The sequence below is a fragment of the Ictidomys tridecemlineatus genome, chromosome 1 (genome assembly GCF_052094955.1).
Source record: "Ictidomys tridecemlineatus isolate mIctTri1 chromosome 1, mIctTri1.hap1, whole genome shotgun sequence".
Classification (NCBI taxonomy): Eukaryota; Metazoa; Chordata; class Mammalia; order Rodentia; family Sciuridae; genus Ictidomys; species Ictidomys tridecemlineatus.
This window is the reverse complement of record NC_135477.1, coordinates 21,073,520-21,093,021: the sequence shown is the minus strand read 5'-3', so window position 1 is coordinate 21,093,021 and position 19,502 is coordinate 21,073,520. Positions and strand designations below refer to the sequence as shown.

At 36.6% G+C, this 19,502-nt stretch overlaps 1 protein-coding gene across 10 annotated transcripts in view; it reads right to left on the bottom strand.

Moving 5' to 3' along the window:
* The window catches only part of Sorcs1 (sortilin related VPS10 domain containing receptor 1), a 474,759-nt gene that overhangs the window by 232,739 nt on the left and 222,518 nt on the right, over window positions 1-19,502 (bottom strand). The window lies entirely within an intron of this gene.

Below are 19,502 nucleotides of genomic sequence, written 5' to 3'. Positions count from 1 at the left end.
TCTAAGTTATTACCCCTTTCAGATGCTCAGTGGAGGCAGTAAGACCCAAATCCTCTGCCTCTGCATTTGCTTTAGTTGCTTCTGAGTTGATCACGCTCCTCTTCCACAAGACACCTACAGAATGGCCTGCAATGTATCATGTTCTACCAACTATTGGGAAGATCGTGTAGACCAGCATTTGGCAAATGGTTTTCTCTAAAGTGACAGACACTAAATATGCTGGGCTTTGTGAGTCAAAGAGTTTCTTTTCCAACTATGCAACTCTGTTATTGAAGCACCAAAGCAACCATAGACAAGACATAAACAGTCCATGGAGCAATGTTCCAATAAAGCCTTATTCTGAAAAAAAACATTTGGCCATCTTTTGCTGATTCTCATCTAGACTCTTCAGACTAGAATTCTTCTTTACTGACTCATAGCTTTTGATCCTGAGGTTACACACACACACACACACACACACACACACACACACACACACACACACACAGTGGTTGTCAAGAGAGTCACCCTAAAGACTTTCATTAAGAATAGGATAAACAACAAATTGCACAGGGTAGAGATGTAGCCCATGGCTGGATTGGTGCTCTGTACTAAACAACCTCCTGACGATTGTAGAGGTAGAAATGTGAATGATTCAGTAGGAAAAAAAAAATCTAGCACAACCTTCATAGAATCAAGTTCTTTTCTGACTGTACTGAAGGACTGTCACCAGATACATATTAGAACTTATAGCACTCCACCCACAAAAGCCAAAAGCCATGTGATATCCAGAGATAATTGCTGAAAGACCCAGGAAAGGTTCAACAGAAAAGTGTCCCAATCATCTTTGCAAGATATTCACCCAGTCTGCTCTCCTAACCATTTGTAGACAGCCATTGACATTTCAGAGTAAGAAGATGCCTTTCAATTTGATTTGATTTTAAAAGAGCCACTTGCAGCCAAACTCAGATACATATCTGATCTGCAAAAGCATGTTATAATCCTTAAAAGTGTCTCTGAATGAGGGATGAGGTTCATAAGTTTTGGAATACATTATCAGCAATATTAATAACACCTTCTCATATTTTTCTTTTACCTTTTGAAAGGGTTTTCACGTCTCTTTCATCTTGCAGATTCTATGCCATGATCAAAGATGGAATGGGAGACATAGGAGCTAATGTACAAAATCATAAAACAAAAATTAGCAAATCTATCAACCAATGGTCCCAGTGGTATCTCTGCTGCCAGCTCTCCTTATTTCTTTGACTTAAGCTTCTCCAACTCACCAGGGTAAAGAAAATAATGATGTTTCTGACCTTGCACAGGTAAGTTGACCTTTCATACGGCGTCCCAGCAGGGAAAATCTGGCTCATTCACTATTTTTACTATATTGGCATCTGTAATCAAGATGCCGATCCTTGTTCAAACTTCATAACACATCATAGCTGGAATTCTGAACCTATAAATTGTTATTTTCCTTGCTGAGAACATCAGTCATTTCTCAGAACACAATATGACTCCATAACATTGATGCTTCTCCCTAATTCTATGAACTATTTTACATTTAAAGAAGTTGTCAACACTTATTCTTTCCTCCCTATTGCCTCTCTCTATTCTTTCATTCTGAACTTATTTATGACACTTTTAACATGTGCTAGAGACCAGGAGCATTGGATTCCAATACTATGAAAAATATGACACATTCAGCCCTTTATAGAGTATTTTCAGTAGTCTAGCCACAGACTAATGTGGAGGGGATTCTTTCAGATTTCTGAGGCAATACAAGATTATTTAAGCCACATCTACCTTTCTCTGGAATTATCAAAGATTGCTCTTGTCCTATTCTCTGGAAAACCTCTCCCACACTGCAGATGAGGCACCTTAACTTTCACATTTTTTTCCTTCTTAAATTTATGGGTACCATTTAGGGAGATTTCAATTCCCATTAATAATATGTGCAATTGATCTACATTTAAGAGAATTTAATCATGTCTTGGTGACAAATTTAGCTTAAAGCAGAGCTTCACTTAGGACTTCCAAGTAAATTTCTGTTGAAAAGGTCAATTTCTAACATTTGTCAGCTGGAGCCCATACCGGACAAATTAAAACTTCCTCTACTTTTGTGAAGCACAAATACTTCTAACACTGAATATCACTGGTACTGGTTGTCATTTAGGAGAACCACCTTCCTAAGAAAGATTTTTTTTCCTAAAGAAGACCTGAATATTTATTTATTCAAGAGTTCAGATCTGTTTTCTTACTAAAACTATCTCATGATGCCATGGAAAACAAAACAAAATATTATCTTACTAGATAATTAAGAATCGGTTCATTATCATAAACAGGTGGACCTCTATTATTGAGAAAAAGAGTTGGGGAAAATTTCAGTTATCTACTGAAGCTTATAATCCTAACTAGGAATACAACATCATCTGAAAAATTAGAAATTAACATGTAGTCCTCAAGGACAAAGTCTGAGAGAATCATGGCTCTGTATTATGCATTTTGGTAAAAAGTAAAATCTATGTAATTTTGGATTCCTGAGGAAAACCTCATGAAACAAGGATACTGTAAACAATAATTTTAGACACACAAATAGATAGGTAGAGACATAACCACACTATAGTACTCATATTTTTTATTTTTCCTTTTGCTTCTCTGTGTTTTAATAATTTTTCTACATCATGCACATTATTTTAGTAAAATGATAATATTCAGGGAGACAGAAAAAGTGAGGCAGAGAGAGGGTACTTTGGAAAAATGGGGAAAAGATTATTTTTCAATTTCTTCTAGACTGCCTCAGATCAAACAGAACCAGATGTCCTGGTTCCTTTCCCTTTTGGTCCTCAATTATTAAATGTTCACAATTTACTCTAAAGAAAAGGATTCATGGCCAAACATCTAAAATGGATTTTGCCTATGAGGTCAGCAGCAAAGGACAGAGATTTGGCAGATGTTCCCAGAAGGCTTTTATTGTTCTAGCAAAGTGGAGCAACCAACAAGACTATGTCTGAGCACCACTGAGGCAAAGTGAAGGAATTAAGAGCCTCAGAGTAGGGTAAGCAAAGATGCTCACCATGTTGCTTCTATGCATACCTTCCAACAGAAGGCTGTGATAGCCATGAGAGATTTTTTTTTCTTAGAAGTCCTTAGAATCAAATCTCTCTCTCTCTCTCTCTCTCTCTCTCTCTCTCTCTCTCTCTCTCTCTCTCTCTCTCACACACACACACACACACACACACACACACACACACACACTCACACACACACACTCACACACACAATCCTCATCTTGGGGTGAGTGGCAATGCTATCCAAGCTGTCCTAAGATTATTGAGGAGCCTGTCCTTTCCAACCACCCTCTGATTACTATTGATCTGTTTGGCTCATTGCAACTCAACCTTACCAGGCAGGTCATGAAAGAAGGATGGATGTTATTAAAGATCCTGATTACCTCCTCTGCGGGTATCAGTCATCGAAAATCAACTAAATTTTCCAACTTTTAGGCATACAGAAAGATTATGTAGCAGATCCCATTCCCAGCCCAGAACCTAGAACCTCTAATACCATAAGGTTCAGACAGCTACCATCAAAGTGCAAATTTGAGGCTCAAATTTATTGACCATTACAAATAGCCGAACAAAGCAAGGACCTGAGTAGCTGAATTCAATAACTATCAGTTATTTATGAAGATATCATGTGTCCAGAATTATCCCAGGCATGAAACAGAATGTTTAGAAAAGATCAGGGCACAGAGTTCTAAATAAAGAAACAAGATCTAGTGTTGACCATATTAGAGATTTTCTGTTTTAAGTTAGATTCTATGTTTACATCATTATAATTTTCATCATAAATGTTTCTTAAACTAGGGGCAAATTTCTTTCTCTTGCACACAGACACTTTCTATCCAATGATAGAGAAGCTATGAATAAAAAGCTGCCGGCAGCCTGTTTACCTGGACAGGTTTTGCTCCTCCCTTCACTAACCTACTGTCAGTCTTCAACTTCTCAGGTCTTAGCTTTATCAACTATAAATGGGGACAGTGGTGGCCCCTCTCTGCCTCCCATAAAGTCACAGGGATAAATGTCATAGAATATAAGAATGTTCTTTGGATTTTTTTAAGAAAAACATGTGGCACTGAAACTACTTTGCACTATTCAGAAGCTGGTTTTAGGTAGCATGTATATATTATAGAATGGAAGGTAGGGAAAGAATAAAACAATAGTGGCCTGATAAAGAGGTCAAGTCTCTGGTTTTCTAACTTCACAGCCTTCTTGTAAGAGGGACCTAACCAGGCCTGCTCAACACCTGCGAGGCATCTGGGGCCAGTGCCTGTTCATTAAGGATCAGGTGAGAGCCTTTTGAATCTTTGTTACGTTTCAGATAGCACTGAAAGAAAAGTGAAAAGATCGAGACCACGGGCAGCACAAGAGAAGGAACCCAGAGTGCCCTATTGACTACATGGGTGTAGGGTGAGAAGTTTCACTGTCTGGAGATGGTAGGTGACCCATAGCTATTTCCTGAATGGAAGTCTTCAATCCCAGTTTAACTGTGAGGAAATCAATTAGCCTTGGTTACATTACATAAAATGAGAGAAGTAATATTTTGTCTTGTTGGCCTTGTAGGTTTTTATTCCATGACCAATTCAAGTGTCACTTCAATGACCATCTCAAATAGAAATAGCCTACTCTCCATTGGACTCAATATCCTATTTGCATATTAAAAGAAAAAATGTAGCCAACAGGAGAAAGCATGAAATGATACCTTAATGTTTCTCAAATAGATTGTCGCTTTTTTAAGGGTAGAAACATCCATGTCTTATACCTTGCTCCAAGCCCCATGCCAGCCACTGCAGTCAAGGACTAGAGCTTGTGTTAGATAAAGTAATTAACCACAGATGTGAAAGCATCTGGAAACTGAAAGTACTTAAATCTGCAAGGTGCTTTTTGTAGGGAGGCTTATGTGCTATAAGAACTATGGGAGGATGATTATTACAAAAACACCAAGGTCATCCAATAAACACTTTTCAGACCCCCTCCCCTTAATAGGACATTAAAAAGAGGAAACAGAAAAAGAATGAAAGAATGCCTTCTTTGGGGTTAAGTATTCCAAAATTAGACATAGTTTTCTATAGTTTCAGAGACCCATAGGAAGAGGCAGTTTGCATTCTCAGACGGTAGATGAGGAGTCCTGCTCTCTGCTTCCTTGGGCAGCCAGACATTGGCAAGAATCCCGACCTCCTTGCCTCATGACATTTAGTAGCTCTAAATGGACAGACAAGCTGGCCACACTCCCTGCCAACTCTATTTTCAGCATAACACATGGGAACCAAGGGAAAAACAGACCTCAGTTCCCGAGCCTTGCTATCCCAATGCTTTCCACTGGCTAGAAGCAACAGCATCACCTGAGAGCTTGTTAGGGGCAAAGAATCTCACACCACAGGAGATCCAGAGGAAGATGAACCCAGGTGGTTTGTGAGCCCATGAAAACAAAAGAGCAGTCCCCTGAGCCTAGCTTGATGTCGGGACACACTGCTCTTGCAATAATTCTGACTTTACCCAAAGTACAATAGGCAATGGACCACCTTCTATGGCGAATCACAGGAGAGTTTGTAAATAGAGTTTTATGGGCCCTGCCACTTACCTACTAAAGTTACTTAAGGAGCACGGAGACCTATATTTCTAAGTGATCATTTTTAAATGATACATACTTAATTCTGGGGATCACTGTGTTGTTCTTTCACAGCAGTAGACGCTCAAGACTGTGGGCTATATTCCCCTCCCATCTCCCTTTCTCATTTGGAATTCTGACATTTCAGGTTATTTTTCTTTTCCCACTACTTACACAGATTAGATCTTTTTCTTTTTTCTATCTCTAAATCATCTGGGGATTGTTTTCCTCTAATAAAATGGCTACACTGTTGATTAAGGAATGTGATAAGCCGTCTGTCAATTACCTTAATTGATCTGACAACCTGATTAGACCCAGAAAGGGGATGATTTCCTCAGCAGAACCTTATTAAAAAAGGAGAAAACAAAACAAAGGCCCATGTAATTAAAATGTGATTGCTGGCAATGAGTATTTAAAATCAGCCCTGAGAGGCAAACTTTTCTAAATGACATCTTGGAAGAACAAGCAGAAGACGGTCATATAAATCAGTAGAATACTAGGAAAGAATGCAGCACAGAAATGCAAGAGATTTTTCTTGTTCTTAACTCACTGGTAGTCTTGAAATTAACAAAACCCATTTTTGGCTTAGGGTAGGGACAGCCCAATTACTGGCCATATTTAGCACTATGAATGCAAATAGAAAGCCAGTTACTACCACCATTTGTGGTTATGAAGATTTTTTTTTCTGTTTTTGTTTTTGTTTTTTACTGGACAAACATGTTAACAGGAGAATCTTGGGTCCATGCCTCAACAGAAATTGAATAAGTTACCCTATGAAGCAGAGTTTAGAGCATCTTAGAATCTTTGAGAGCTATACCAAAAATACCAACACTCACCATGTATTCCTGATTCAAGGATGGGTCCTTTAGTGTTTTTTGGACACCTTTTCTTCTCTGACTCACTGTCAATGGAACATGCCTTCTGAATTCACCCTACACTTGGGTAGCCCCCAGGCCTTCAAGAGGAGGAAAGGAATATGGGAACTCTGCTACTTTACACAACAAAAATTTCTAGGTCCCCAGAGTGCTGTGAAATAGAACATTATTAGCTAATTAGGATGATCTGTCACACTAGAGAGTTTGATTAAATTAATTAATCAAGCCGATGATTGGTCTGGAGGGGTAGGAAGCTGTTTTCACAGTGCACCTGGTAAATTTTGCCCCTTAGAAATTTAAAGAAAAAGTATTTTTAGATGGAAGACAAACAAGTTAGCACAAAGTTGATGGAGCAAACAGAATGAGTAATTATACCTTGTGTATGGTAGGTGCCAGGTATATGTTTGAGTGGTCAGATTTGAGCTTCTTGTTCTCTTGACCAATACCTTTACAATAAAGTAATCAGAAGTTTCAACTGGAATCTTTATAATGATACTTTTATAATTTTTTATAATGATACTCTTGGACAATTACATGGTATAACAGATTAAAATATACCAAAAGGAATCCACATTAAAGACTTTTGTCTTGATTTCAACAAAACAAATCCATCCATTCTTTTTTTTTTTTTTTTAAGACAGAAGCATTTAAAGACTCTAAGCTTCATTTGACAATATACCCCCATGCCTAACCCACTTGAGATGTACTGTGCTCTCATTTCTCTCTGGGCAGGAGACAAATCATTCATTCCACTAAGGGCTTCCTAATATGACTGACAACATTGCCTTCATTGTGACCAATTCACTCCATATGTTACATTCTATACCAGATTGTATGCAGGTGATCTTGAATATAATGCACACAAAACCTTGACCTTGAAAGCCACCTGAAAGTTCATATCCTGTATGAATTTGCTATTAGGCTTTCCCGCATATGTAAAATTGAAATAAATGGTCCCAAATTCTCCTTATAGCTAAACCAATGGGGTGACCCACTCTCCTCAGTAACGCTAGAATTAAGCAATAGTTCAAATAGGATTATAATTGCATTCCATTTCTCTGATTTGTAAACAACCTTTTATTCTAAGTCACCTAGAGTTCGACTTAGTTTAAACAGATGTAACTGTTTACCCATTTCAAATGGTCCATGAACAGCACTTCAATCACAGAATAATATCAACTGAAATGTCATCAGGGAATGTCATCCTTATGCTCTACAAAATACCTAGCACATTTCACAACTCTGTGCAAATACTCCAAGTGCTTTCACAGCTCAGATTATTTGTTTTGAATAATAAAGGTTGTAGACAACATGTGTGAGTCTAACAAGGCTTATGGCTCATTCTTTCATTTGTTTATTCATATATATTTGTTCTAATTATTTTACAGTTTTTCATGGAGTCTCCTTTAAGCAAATGAGTAAATATAAAATAAGGGAGTTCTACCCTCCTGGATTTTATACTGTGTAGTATAACATCCTAGTGCCCTCTAGGTAAATTATACACTATTTAATAAAACAAGTATTCAATTATTCTGTTTCAAATTTAAAAATCAAATAAAATCATAGGAAGAAAAAGAGATCATTTGAAAACTTCCATCAACTGCCATTCTCAGACCTTTGGACCCAAGGACAGATCTTTATCATGGAATGTCAAATTTGATCACCTTCAATAAACACTTTAAAAACTATAATGAAGTCAATAAAATGAGTAGCAAAATCTTTTTGATGTAAATTTATCTAGCTCAGATCTTATGATGACACATACATTTAAAGCTTCTTAATATTTATTTTATTTCTTCCCTATTAGCCTATGAGAAGCTCTATGAAGGCAGGGGCTATCTGTACCTTTGATCATCAACGTCCTATGTGTACCTGTTACAGTTGTGTGTTACATAATGCACTCAATAATAATGTATGCAATATATAAAATAAGTTAAAGATAAAATAAATTAAGGCAATGTAATCTTACATACCCCAAATTATAAACCTCCCCAAATTGTGTTTAATTAAGAGATGTTACTACACATAATGCATCCAGTTTAGTGAAAAGGAGTAAAAGATTACTGAACCTAATTTCAGAGAGCCAGGAAAGGGAATTTTCTTCTTCTCTTCTCAAGAATATTCATAGGGAAAAAAACTGAGTAGATTAAAAAGAAAAAAAAAATAGGAGAAGAGTGAAGGAAGAGTTTAGCCCAAGAGACAAGCTAAAGATTTTTATTCAACAATTCATAGTCTTAAAAATGGGTAATTATCCTGCCAGCAATTTGGGCCAGCAGCATGAGGGTGAATACATCATCAGTTCTGATATAAACCATGAGTTTGCAAGTAAACAGGAAGTTTATCCTATAAAACCTCATTTTCTATTTGCATAAAACTGTTTCATTATTAACAGGGATGGACTTTCAATGACTTACTACAGCTGTGGCTCTCTCCCTGACATATCGACCTTCTTAAAGGAAAAAAAAAAGTACAAATCAGGGGGATTTTTCAGCAAATTCAATTCCTTTTATCTCCCAGACAGTGGATGGAAGCAGCAGGTGGCAAATTCATTTTTATCTAATAACATTTGGTCATGTGACATTTTATTTCCACAGTTAATGTAACTTAATGAACAGCAAAAGTAGGAAAAATCACTGCCATTTGGGAATTTAGTGGGGCATGTGTGCATGCGTGTGCGTGTGTGTGTGTGTGTGTGTGTGTGTGTGTGTAGGGAGAATAGGAAGGCTTCTGTGTCAGAGGCAAGGCAAGAAGAAGATTGCCATTATACTTTCTATGTAGGAACATCAAAAAATTTCCCATATTTTATTTGTGGATTATAATTATGTATAACAGGATACACTGCTATGTGTTCATACATGCACATGATAAAATAATACAATTTGGTTGATATTGTTCCCCAATACTTCCTCTTTCTCTCTCTTACCCCCTCCTCCTGGTCTCTCTCCTCTACCACATTGGTTTCCCTTCAATCTTCATGACACATCCCCCTCCTCAAACTTTTTATCCCCTTTTTCCTCCCTAGCTTCCACATAGAAAATATATGACCTTTGACTTTAGGAGTTTGGTTTATTTTGCTTAACATATTGATATTAAGGGGAACTTTTTTTGGTTGTTTTGTTGTTTTAAACTCTCTGGTTCCAATCTATGCTGAGAATAGTCTGGAGCAATTATAAGAGCTGGAGACACCACCTTCATTAAATGAGATGTAGTGACCTCAGGCCAAGGCCTTAAAGAAATGGATTTACACAAATAAACCCCTAGATCGATAGCAGCAAAACTGGAGACCTCCAAGGTGGCGTTAAAAGTACCGTGTGGAATAGACCTATGTAACCTATGAAGGTGAACAGAAATAGAGGGTACCATCAATCTGAATATTTCCACCAAGAAGAGCAGTTGCTCATGAGTTTCAAAGTTGTACCTTGTTTTAAATCTATGCAATGTGAGCAAAACAAACCTTTCTAAGCAGATAAAATCAAAAGGGACTGGTTATTTTATCACATCAGGGCCATAATCAAAGATCCCAAACTCAAGAAGAAAGCCAAGAGCTCTGGCTAGATCCAGAAGCATTTGTAGTTGAAGTTTGGGCTAATCCTTCTTCCACAAGTTTCAACCTTTTCACCCTAAGGGATGGTGATCATTAGAGCACATCCTCTGTATGAGTTGGGAGGGTTCATGAGTCTGTTTTTGGAAGTACTTAAAAATATTAGCTTTTCACATAATAGATAAAATCCAGATGTCAGCTGGGAGAATTTCTAGTGTCCTCACTAGTCAATCTAGTTAGTCAATCTTTTAAACTGTACTCACTTTACTCCATTTGTCAGTTCAGTGTAGACCCCAAAGTCAGATGTTTTCCTTGTCACCTTTCTCAAGTCCCTCTTGTGACAAGTCCTTCTTGTGAATCCTTTCTGGGATTCCCCACTTATTCAAATACTCACTTCACTAATTCTTGTGTGACTTTTAGGTAGAATAGGTTTTATTTCAAAGTAAAAATGTAGATGGAGAGAATATGGAAAATAGAAATAACTTCACACTGTTGACGAGATTGTAAAATGGTATAACTATTTGGAAAACAGTATTGAGGTTTCTCAAAAAGTTAAAAATAGAATTACCATGTGATCTAGTAATCCCACTTCTGGGTGAATAGGCAAGGAATTTGAAAGCAGGGTCTCAAAGAGATGTGTGTATGCCAATGTATATAGCAGTAATATTCATGATAGCCAAGCAGCTGGAGTAACCCAAATATCCACTGATGGATGAATGGATTAAAAATGTAACCACATACACATGTGTATATACAGATGATCCTCAATTTATGATATGTTTACATCCTTCCAACTCCATCATATATTGAACATATAATACATGAAAATGCATTTAGTACATCTAAGCTACTGAATGTCATAGTTTAGCCTCACATATACTTAATGCTCAAAACACATCAGCCTACAGTTAAGCATTATGAGAGAGTATAGCAACGGACACAGTCATCAAAGGAAAAAAATCAAAATTCAAAATTTGAAATATGTCCATCACTTTCACACCATCATAAAGCAATAACTATAAGTTCAATTATCATAAATTGGGAATTATTTATCTATTTACCTATTTATCTATTATTCAGTCTTAAAAATGAAAAAAAAATTCTCTTTAGGAAATTTCTACAATACAATGAACATTAAGGATACTAAAATAAATAGGACATTAACAAAAATAAATAAATACTATGAATACTATGCAATTCCACTTGTGTGAGCTATTAAAGCAGTAAATTTCATAGAAACAGAATGCAAAATGGTGGTTACCAGGGCTTGGGGATTATAAGAACAAGGGTAATTGTTTAATGGATATAAAGTTTCAGATTTGCAAGAAACACAATTTCTAGAGATCTGCTTCAAAACATGACTGTATTTAACACTACTGAACTGCACAGCTGGAAATGGATAAGGTGGTAAATTTTATGTTATGTGTTTTTTACCACAATAAAAAGAAGATTAAAATGAACTTTGAAGACATACTTTATCTAGCTTCCCTGGAAACTTTCTCCAACTGAAGCACCAACCATAACAAATTGAGCATATTTTATATATTATAGCTGGACTTCAGATTCCCTGTGGTTCATGGAGAGAGGTGAAAACAACTTAAGGTCATGGATTCAGGTATTCTGACACACTGTCCACTTTATTTCCATGGTTCATGCCTCAAGTGCTATCTTATTTATGTGCCCAGGCCCAGAAATGACAGAGGTTTGAAGAATAGATAGTTCTCCATGATCCATCTACTGTTGCCTTCCCTGGCCCCTTTTGGTCTTTCATTTTATTTAAAGTGAGTCCTGCAAAGAAACAAATGCATCTTCCCTATTTACTCTCCCTTGGCTTGAGACCTTAATATTTCATAACACACCTTAAAACATTAACTTTTGTGTTTTGTTTTTTTTTACTTCCATACTGGAAATTTGCCTCTGTATGTGTGCACGTTAGAGACTCAAAATTGATTCTTCTTTCCCAATATCCAAATTAATTCTCAGGATACTACCTCCTTCAGAGACAACGGTCTTAGATGGGATGATTAAAAACAGATCTTTGCTTCTCTCTGTGGAAATCAGAGAGGTGGGAATAATTCTCCTTTCCCTGTGCATAGCCACAGGTTGCACCTGTAAGCACACCATAGCCATGGGACATGTTAGCCAGGGATTTCAACTTTAAGTAGGAAATGTATGACTGGAATGAACAGAATGTGGGCATTTACTAGCAGCATCCTTTCACAAAGGCAGCTGAAGTTGTTGCTTTCCAGCCCCCTGGGGCTGTGTTAGCCATTCCTCATTTCTGAGCTGGGACTTCACCCACGTTGATTCTGTAAAAAAAAAAAAATATTTATCCTGCAAAAATCTTCCCCTTCTTTTAAATTATCCTCAGCTGGTTGTTATTGTTTACAATCAGAAAACATTCCTAACAGTGTTTATTCATGTATCTTCTTCAAAAGAGCAAAGGCAGGTGTCAATAAGCTCCAAAAGCAAGGGGAGCGCCTCTTTCCCTGTGGTTGTCCATGGAAAGGTTTTGAGACTGCCCCACGCTTCTACTTCCAGTCTTGTCATTTTGCTCTTCATATTTCTTTAAATTCATATGGATCAGCTGCTGTTCTGCCCAACCATGTCCCCAACACTATTAAAATAAACCCACCTACAGTACTTAGCCTGCTAATCATCCTCCCACCTAATTAGATGTCTGACAGCCAAATTCTTCTGCAGGATTGCTGTCCTTCTGTTGAGTTTTCCATGCAGAAGTTTCACAGGTAGATGATGAACAAGTTGAACACCCACATGCATAATTGTCCTCTGTTTACCCTGAAGGACACTCTTTCCAAATAGTCCAAAATTAACAAGACAGGGGAAGACCTCCTTCCCAGCATTATGGGAAGCAAATGACCACTGTCACTGATCAAACATGGATGTCTGTGGGGGACATTATTTATCTATCTACCTATTTATCTATTATTCCTGCAAGGGTGCAAATGCAGGTTACAGTGCTCAGATCTAGATGTATGGATGACAAGTCAGAGCACACTTGTGGGGGAGTGGAAGACACATGGGGCTGCCAGCCGGATTACATCATTCTTTTTCTATCTTGGTCTTTCCTTCTTTATTTTTCCTAAAGAAAGAGCTCCTTATTTCATTTATCAATTCTGATGGTGCTTTATCTGTTCTCAGTCATTCATTACTGCCTTTATCCTTCTTATGTCATTTTCCCACATATCTTTAAACCCAATTATTCAATTATGTATACTTTGTCCCAAGCTCATAAGTATGGAAACCTGCTGCCTGGTTTGATCATCTTGTCAAAGTAGTACTTTTATTTCCTCCTAATTTCTTTCCTTAGCTTATATATTTATTGCTTTTAAAAGAAATATGGCCCTTAGAGGTTTTACAGGCAGGTTATTATTCCCTGTGTCACTTATTGCTCATAACAATTTTTTTAAGGTGGCAAGGGACCCATTCCAAGGCCCTACCAGCAGAACCCATGGGGCTGATGAGAACCTAGAACCAACTCATACTTTTCTGTAATACTTATAAACCAGCCTATTCTAACCCATCTTCTCTTCCTGTCAGTGCATGCATGAACACAGCTGGCAGCCATGAAGGTCCCTGTCTGCATTTCTCAACTAAACCCTGGGGGTTTAACAATGTGTGTATGGCAAGAAAAGGAAAATATGCTCTTAACATTAAGGACTTGAGTAGACACCAACAGAGGAAAGGTATGGTGGATACTAAGGAAAGGTAAGCAAGCAACACCCATCCTTATTTCATCCCCCAAACTGTCCATCTCCCTCCCAGCACCCACACAGATGAGTTGCATGGCCATGTGTTACCTGGTCTGAAATCCTGATAATCATTGCTCTTTCTTACTCATCTTACTTTCAGATCTTGATGGCTTACATCACATCCTCAGGATTTCATCTCCTAGTACTTAAATCCACTCTGCCTGGAGAACTTACTCTATTTTTTTCTTTTTTTCTTTTTTTTTTTTTTTTGCCAGAATCTTTACAATAGCCTCTGAAATGTTCTCCCTATTTCCCAAATCACATTTTTATAAAGTGTCTTCCAAAGTGCCCTCCCTGAAAAGTCCTTAAATGGCTACCCGAGGCTTTCCAGGGGAATTCAAAATCCCTTAATATCCTCTGCAAAGACCTCTATGATCCATGACGTGGCACACCAAGGCTCTCCAGACTCAAAATTACTACTTGACCAAATTTACTCTTCTCTCCAGGTATATGGAAGTACATGTAAATCGTGGCACAACTCATGTTATTTCACTATTCCATATTTCGTGTTCTCTATTTTTTTTTCTTTCTTCAGATGCTTATCCTATCTTCTGTGAAAAGTTATCATATCTCCAAAGAAAGCTCCAGGGACAGCTCTCCTGGAACTATTGCTCTCTGGGCACACACTAGACAGGAATGACTTCCCCTTATAAATTTTCATGGTTTTTCCTTCTATGAATTTTAATTGTAGTTTGGTTTTGCATTTGAAATAGCATGCCCTTATGATGCTGTTTGTTGATTTGCTCCTCTTTAAAAACAAAATTGTGAGCAACCTGAGCTCAGAGGTCACTTCTTAATTGTTATAATCTCAATGTCTTCCACAGGGTCTGACGAAAATGTTTGTTGAACATCAAAAGGTATATTGCTTGTTTTGGGGACTGGGCATGACAAAAATCATAACAATGTGTAGATACAGACTGTATGGGGATTTTTTTTAGTCTCTCTGGGATTGGAGCTATAACAACATTGTCAATTTTCTGCTCATATTTCCTGGGCCTCACCCCATAGTGTATTAATAGTTGTACTTAGGTAGACCATGACAGAGAGCTAATGCCTTTTCCCCTCTGGGGCAACCCTCAATCAATGAGCAACAGGTGGTATATAAATAATCTCATTCTCTCATTCCTATATAGATAACTCACAGCTGTATAATTCTGACACCTAGACTTCCCCAGTGAGATTAAGCTCCAAGCACTTGATTACTTTCTTTATCCCTTTATTGGCTGACTTCCCATCACTGCCTAATTTCCCCACTCTCTAACCTGTATTTCCAGCCATAATATCCCAAATAATAGTTGCATTATCGTCCTACTCTCAGAGTCTGATCTGGGTGAACTCAACAAAGACAGAACCCAACAATGGGCTTTTAAGTTTAAACATAGTTACAAAACTCTGTGAAGTGGAGACTAAATATTATCCCTGTTACATAGATGAGGAAACTGAAGTGCAGAGATGTTAAATTGTAGTTCAGAACACATCACTGAAAGGGCAATCTACCAGAAACAGGTCTGAGTGTTTTGTTTTCCCCATCAATTTAGTTCTTCTAGTCTCTTTAAGCATCTTTATTATAAAAGCTCATATTAAAGTTGTTGATGGTGTCCTTGATTCAGAAGGCAGACCTCTAGGGAGGGATTATAGGCAGCTCAGCATTGATTTGCAAACTAAACCTCTTCCCAAGAGACCATTAGATCACTTAAAGAGTGGCAGGAACAGTGCTGCCTTCATGCTGCCCACCAGGTCATAAGCGTATAGTCACAGAAATAAGAAAACAGTACAACCTAATGCATAAAGCAAAAATGCAGCTCTGTAGATAATTTTATACAGGCCAGAGAAGGTAAGGTGTGCAAAACACAGGAATTTCTCTACAACATGAAAGATGGAGACAAGAACACATTAAATACTCTACTGTATAAGCAATCAAAGATATCCAAGTTCTAAAAATAAAATTTTATCATTTTAACACAATACTGGCCAAGATTAAAATATGACAATGTGCAATGCATGTGTGACTGTAATAAAAATAGGAACTAGGGTGTAACATGAATAGGAGTATGAATTGGTAGAATCTATTTGAACATTCATTTGGCAATTTATAATAGGTGTCTTAATATAGTTCTTAAACTTTAACCTAGTAATTTTAAAATAGTCCCTATTAATCTTTCAGTGCATTATTTCCCCCATATAGATTTGCCTCAAGAATATAACTCATACCCACATAATGTGTCAGTACAACAAAATGTGTCCTGAAAATCATCATAACATTATTTTAATGGTCAATTAAAAAGAAATCACCTCCATTTCCACCAAGACAAGCAAGGTAAATTATTATTCAAACATAATTTAGAAAAGCTAAAATAAACAAGACGTTTAAAATTTTGAAAGCTACAAAATGGTACGATAACATAAAGCTTTAAAAATGTAGGGTTTATAATTTTATGTATGGCATGAACTTATTTTTTTAATGTTCAAAAGTCTTTTTTTTATGTTTGTTGAACATCAAAAGTTATATTGCTTGTTTTGGGGACTGGGCATGACAAAATCATAACAATGTGTAGATACAGACTGTCCAGGGATTTTTTAGTCTCTCTGGGATTGGAGCTATAAGAACGTTGTTAATTTTCTGCCCAGACACTTAGGTAGAACATGACAGAGAACTAACGCTCCTTCTCCTCTGGGGCAACTCTCAATCAATGACCAACAGGTGGTATATAAATAATCTCATCTTTTGTTGGTTTTTATCTTAGGGACTGGAAGGTAGCTATAAAAACAATAGGAAGAAAAACATAGTGAATTATTAACAGTTACTGAAGATAGCTTACGAGTGACATATTTTATTATTCATAGTTCTAAAATTTCCAAGCTTTCTTCATACACATGCATAATTTTGTTGTTTATGTGCAATTATTTCAAAATATGAATTAGCTATGCCTAGGAAGAGAACCTATAGGTATTTATTCCTGTATAAATAGATACCAGGATTAATCCAAGAATAAATAACTCAGAGGTGAAATAACAAAATGATACATGTAGTGTTCCTTGGCCTAATTGATCCTCCAAATCTGGATGGTCCATGCCTTTAATCCCTTTCATTTTATTGTTTGCAGCCATAACATCCACCACTGGAGAGTGTTTTGGTTGATGGGTTTGTGCTAAATCTAAGAGATCAAGGACCCATGCAAAAGCATTTGTTTTGGTGGTTTCAATTAGGGTAGCAATTGACAAGCAAACAAAGCACCAAAGCCGAAGCCATACATCTGGTAATGAACTGCTTTCTTGAACTGAGAAAAACGAGGTGCACTGTGAATTCTAGTTGTTCTTGACATCTTAAGAACTGCAGTGGAACAACTGTAACAAAATATAAAATCACAATCCAAGATCATCTTATTGTGACTTGCCTCTGTGTCAATGCCCCATACCATCAACTTAAACGTTTTGCCCAAAATTATTTATTTATTTTTTATTTTGAAGATCAAACTGACTCAACAGTACTTTCTCAGAGAGAAGAAATGGTAAGAATTTTGATGGAAAGCAACAACGAAACCAAATGTATTTTTAATTAAATTATATTAATAGTGAAATTCTCAATGGAAGAGAGGGATCAACTCCTACTTAATATAGGATTCACATTAGCTGAGGAGAAGTTTCCTTTCTTTTGTTGGTTTTTGTCTTAGGGACTGGAAGGTAGCTATTTGCAGATTTAATATTTTAGGCCCATGTTTGTATGAAAGGGGCCAGATAGTTTGCCAGTTTATTACTGCCTCCCTCAAACAGTTATATCCTTACTACTATTTGCTCTACAATGATTTAGAAGGATCATCTATCTTTCCCACAGCCCTAGAAATCTAGCCCCCAGAGTCTAGAAATAAGGACCCTCAGCATTAGGAAAACACAGCTTCTTCGTGTTTATGGATTTAGCAGAGAGAGGTTAATTGACATGGCCTAAATTCACAGACTTGCTGTTGGAATCACCGATGCAATCCAGCTTTTAAATTTCTCTCTAGATATTTTTCAATTTTCACCAAGGAAATCCTTCATGCAGCAAAGATAAAGCTTTGCATATTCCCAACAGTCCTATAAGTAGCCATGGAACTTTTGAAATCAAGTAGATTTACAACAAGTTTAAAATTTAGATTTGGACTTAACATTTATTTAACAAACCTTTCTTCATTTACCATTCCTATAATGGTAAATGCTCAGCTCTAGATCAACATATATGAGAACCCAGAATGGCTTTCCAGAAATAAATTCCTAATGGTAAAGAGGAGATAACTTAAATCAATGGCTCCACCCCAGGAAGACAAAAAAACAAATTGTGCCAGAGAGCAATATTTCTAAGTACCTCAGGAGTTTGACAATGACACTCCTGGGCTTGTATTCACAAGACAAGGGCAGAGACCGCACAGGGGCCTAACATGAAATAGACCATTAACTGTTATGGTAGAACTTCAGGGTTTTGATAGCACTGGGATATCCCTCCTGCCCTCCCTTGGATAAACCTATAAAGTCACAGGAAGATGCACAGCCAGAGAGTTGGGATTTCAGCTAAACTATGCCAGTAAGAGTCAGCTAAATTATGCCAAGTTAGGAAAAATACTACTTAATTGTCCCACAATAGGAGCCCAACTGATAGACCCCTGTCAGCCAATTCCTACCAACACCTCTAGTCTACAGAAAGGGAAAGATGTGGGACCTAGAACTTCTCTATGAGCCATTTTATTCACTAACAGCAAGAAGTAAAATCAAGTAATGCATTTTTAAATAAAGCAACATCATACTAAGAAATCAAAAAACACTCTCCAAAAAGAAAGTATTAAGCAAAAAACTACAATTTATTGTGACCTAAATTAAACACTACAATTCTTGACTAATTCAAAAATAATGAAAATGCAAACACTATCATCAAATCATGGAATATGCAACAATCCACTGTGCAGATAAAAATGTTTTACCTCAACTGCTTTCATAATTAAAAGGAAAGTAAAATAATCATTCAATTCTAAAATAGAGAAAAATAACCACAACCTAACAAAATCAGGAGGAAGGAAGTAATAAAAAGGTAGAAAATGTTGATTTAGAAAAAGAATAAAAAAAAACATTAAAATGATTCTTAGGTAAACATATTCATATATTAAATATTAATATATGAAAAATGAATTTGTTAATAGAAAAAACAAAATTGTAGAAGAAAATTACAAATATACCATATGGGGAAAAATTACTTCCTATAACTTGATATAAATATACTTCAACATCTAGGTGCAATAAATACATTTCTAATAAAATATATATTATTAAAATTCAAAGAAAAATAATTTTTTCTTTACATTTAAAAATAAAAAGTATCTTTAAACCCTTCTGGAACTATGAAGCAAGACTATTAAAAGTTATCAAACTATTTTTCCCTCTTCCCTACCTCTGCTTCCTTAAAAAAAGTCTATACCATATGGCTATTTTTTGTATGACATATATAAATAATGTAAGTGTGTATATATATATATTTGTTTCTCCAATTAATTTTATAATTGAAGAGTTCAGCTACTCTAGAAAGGGAAAATATGTGCAAGCAACCAAGGAGAGGGACGGTTAGCACTCTCATCTTTCCAACAATGCACTCTGGACTTTGGTCAAATCTCTCCATTCCTCAAAGCCTTCCTTTCTTCCTCT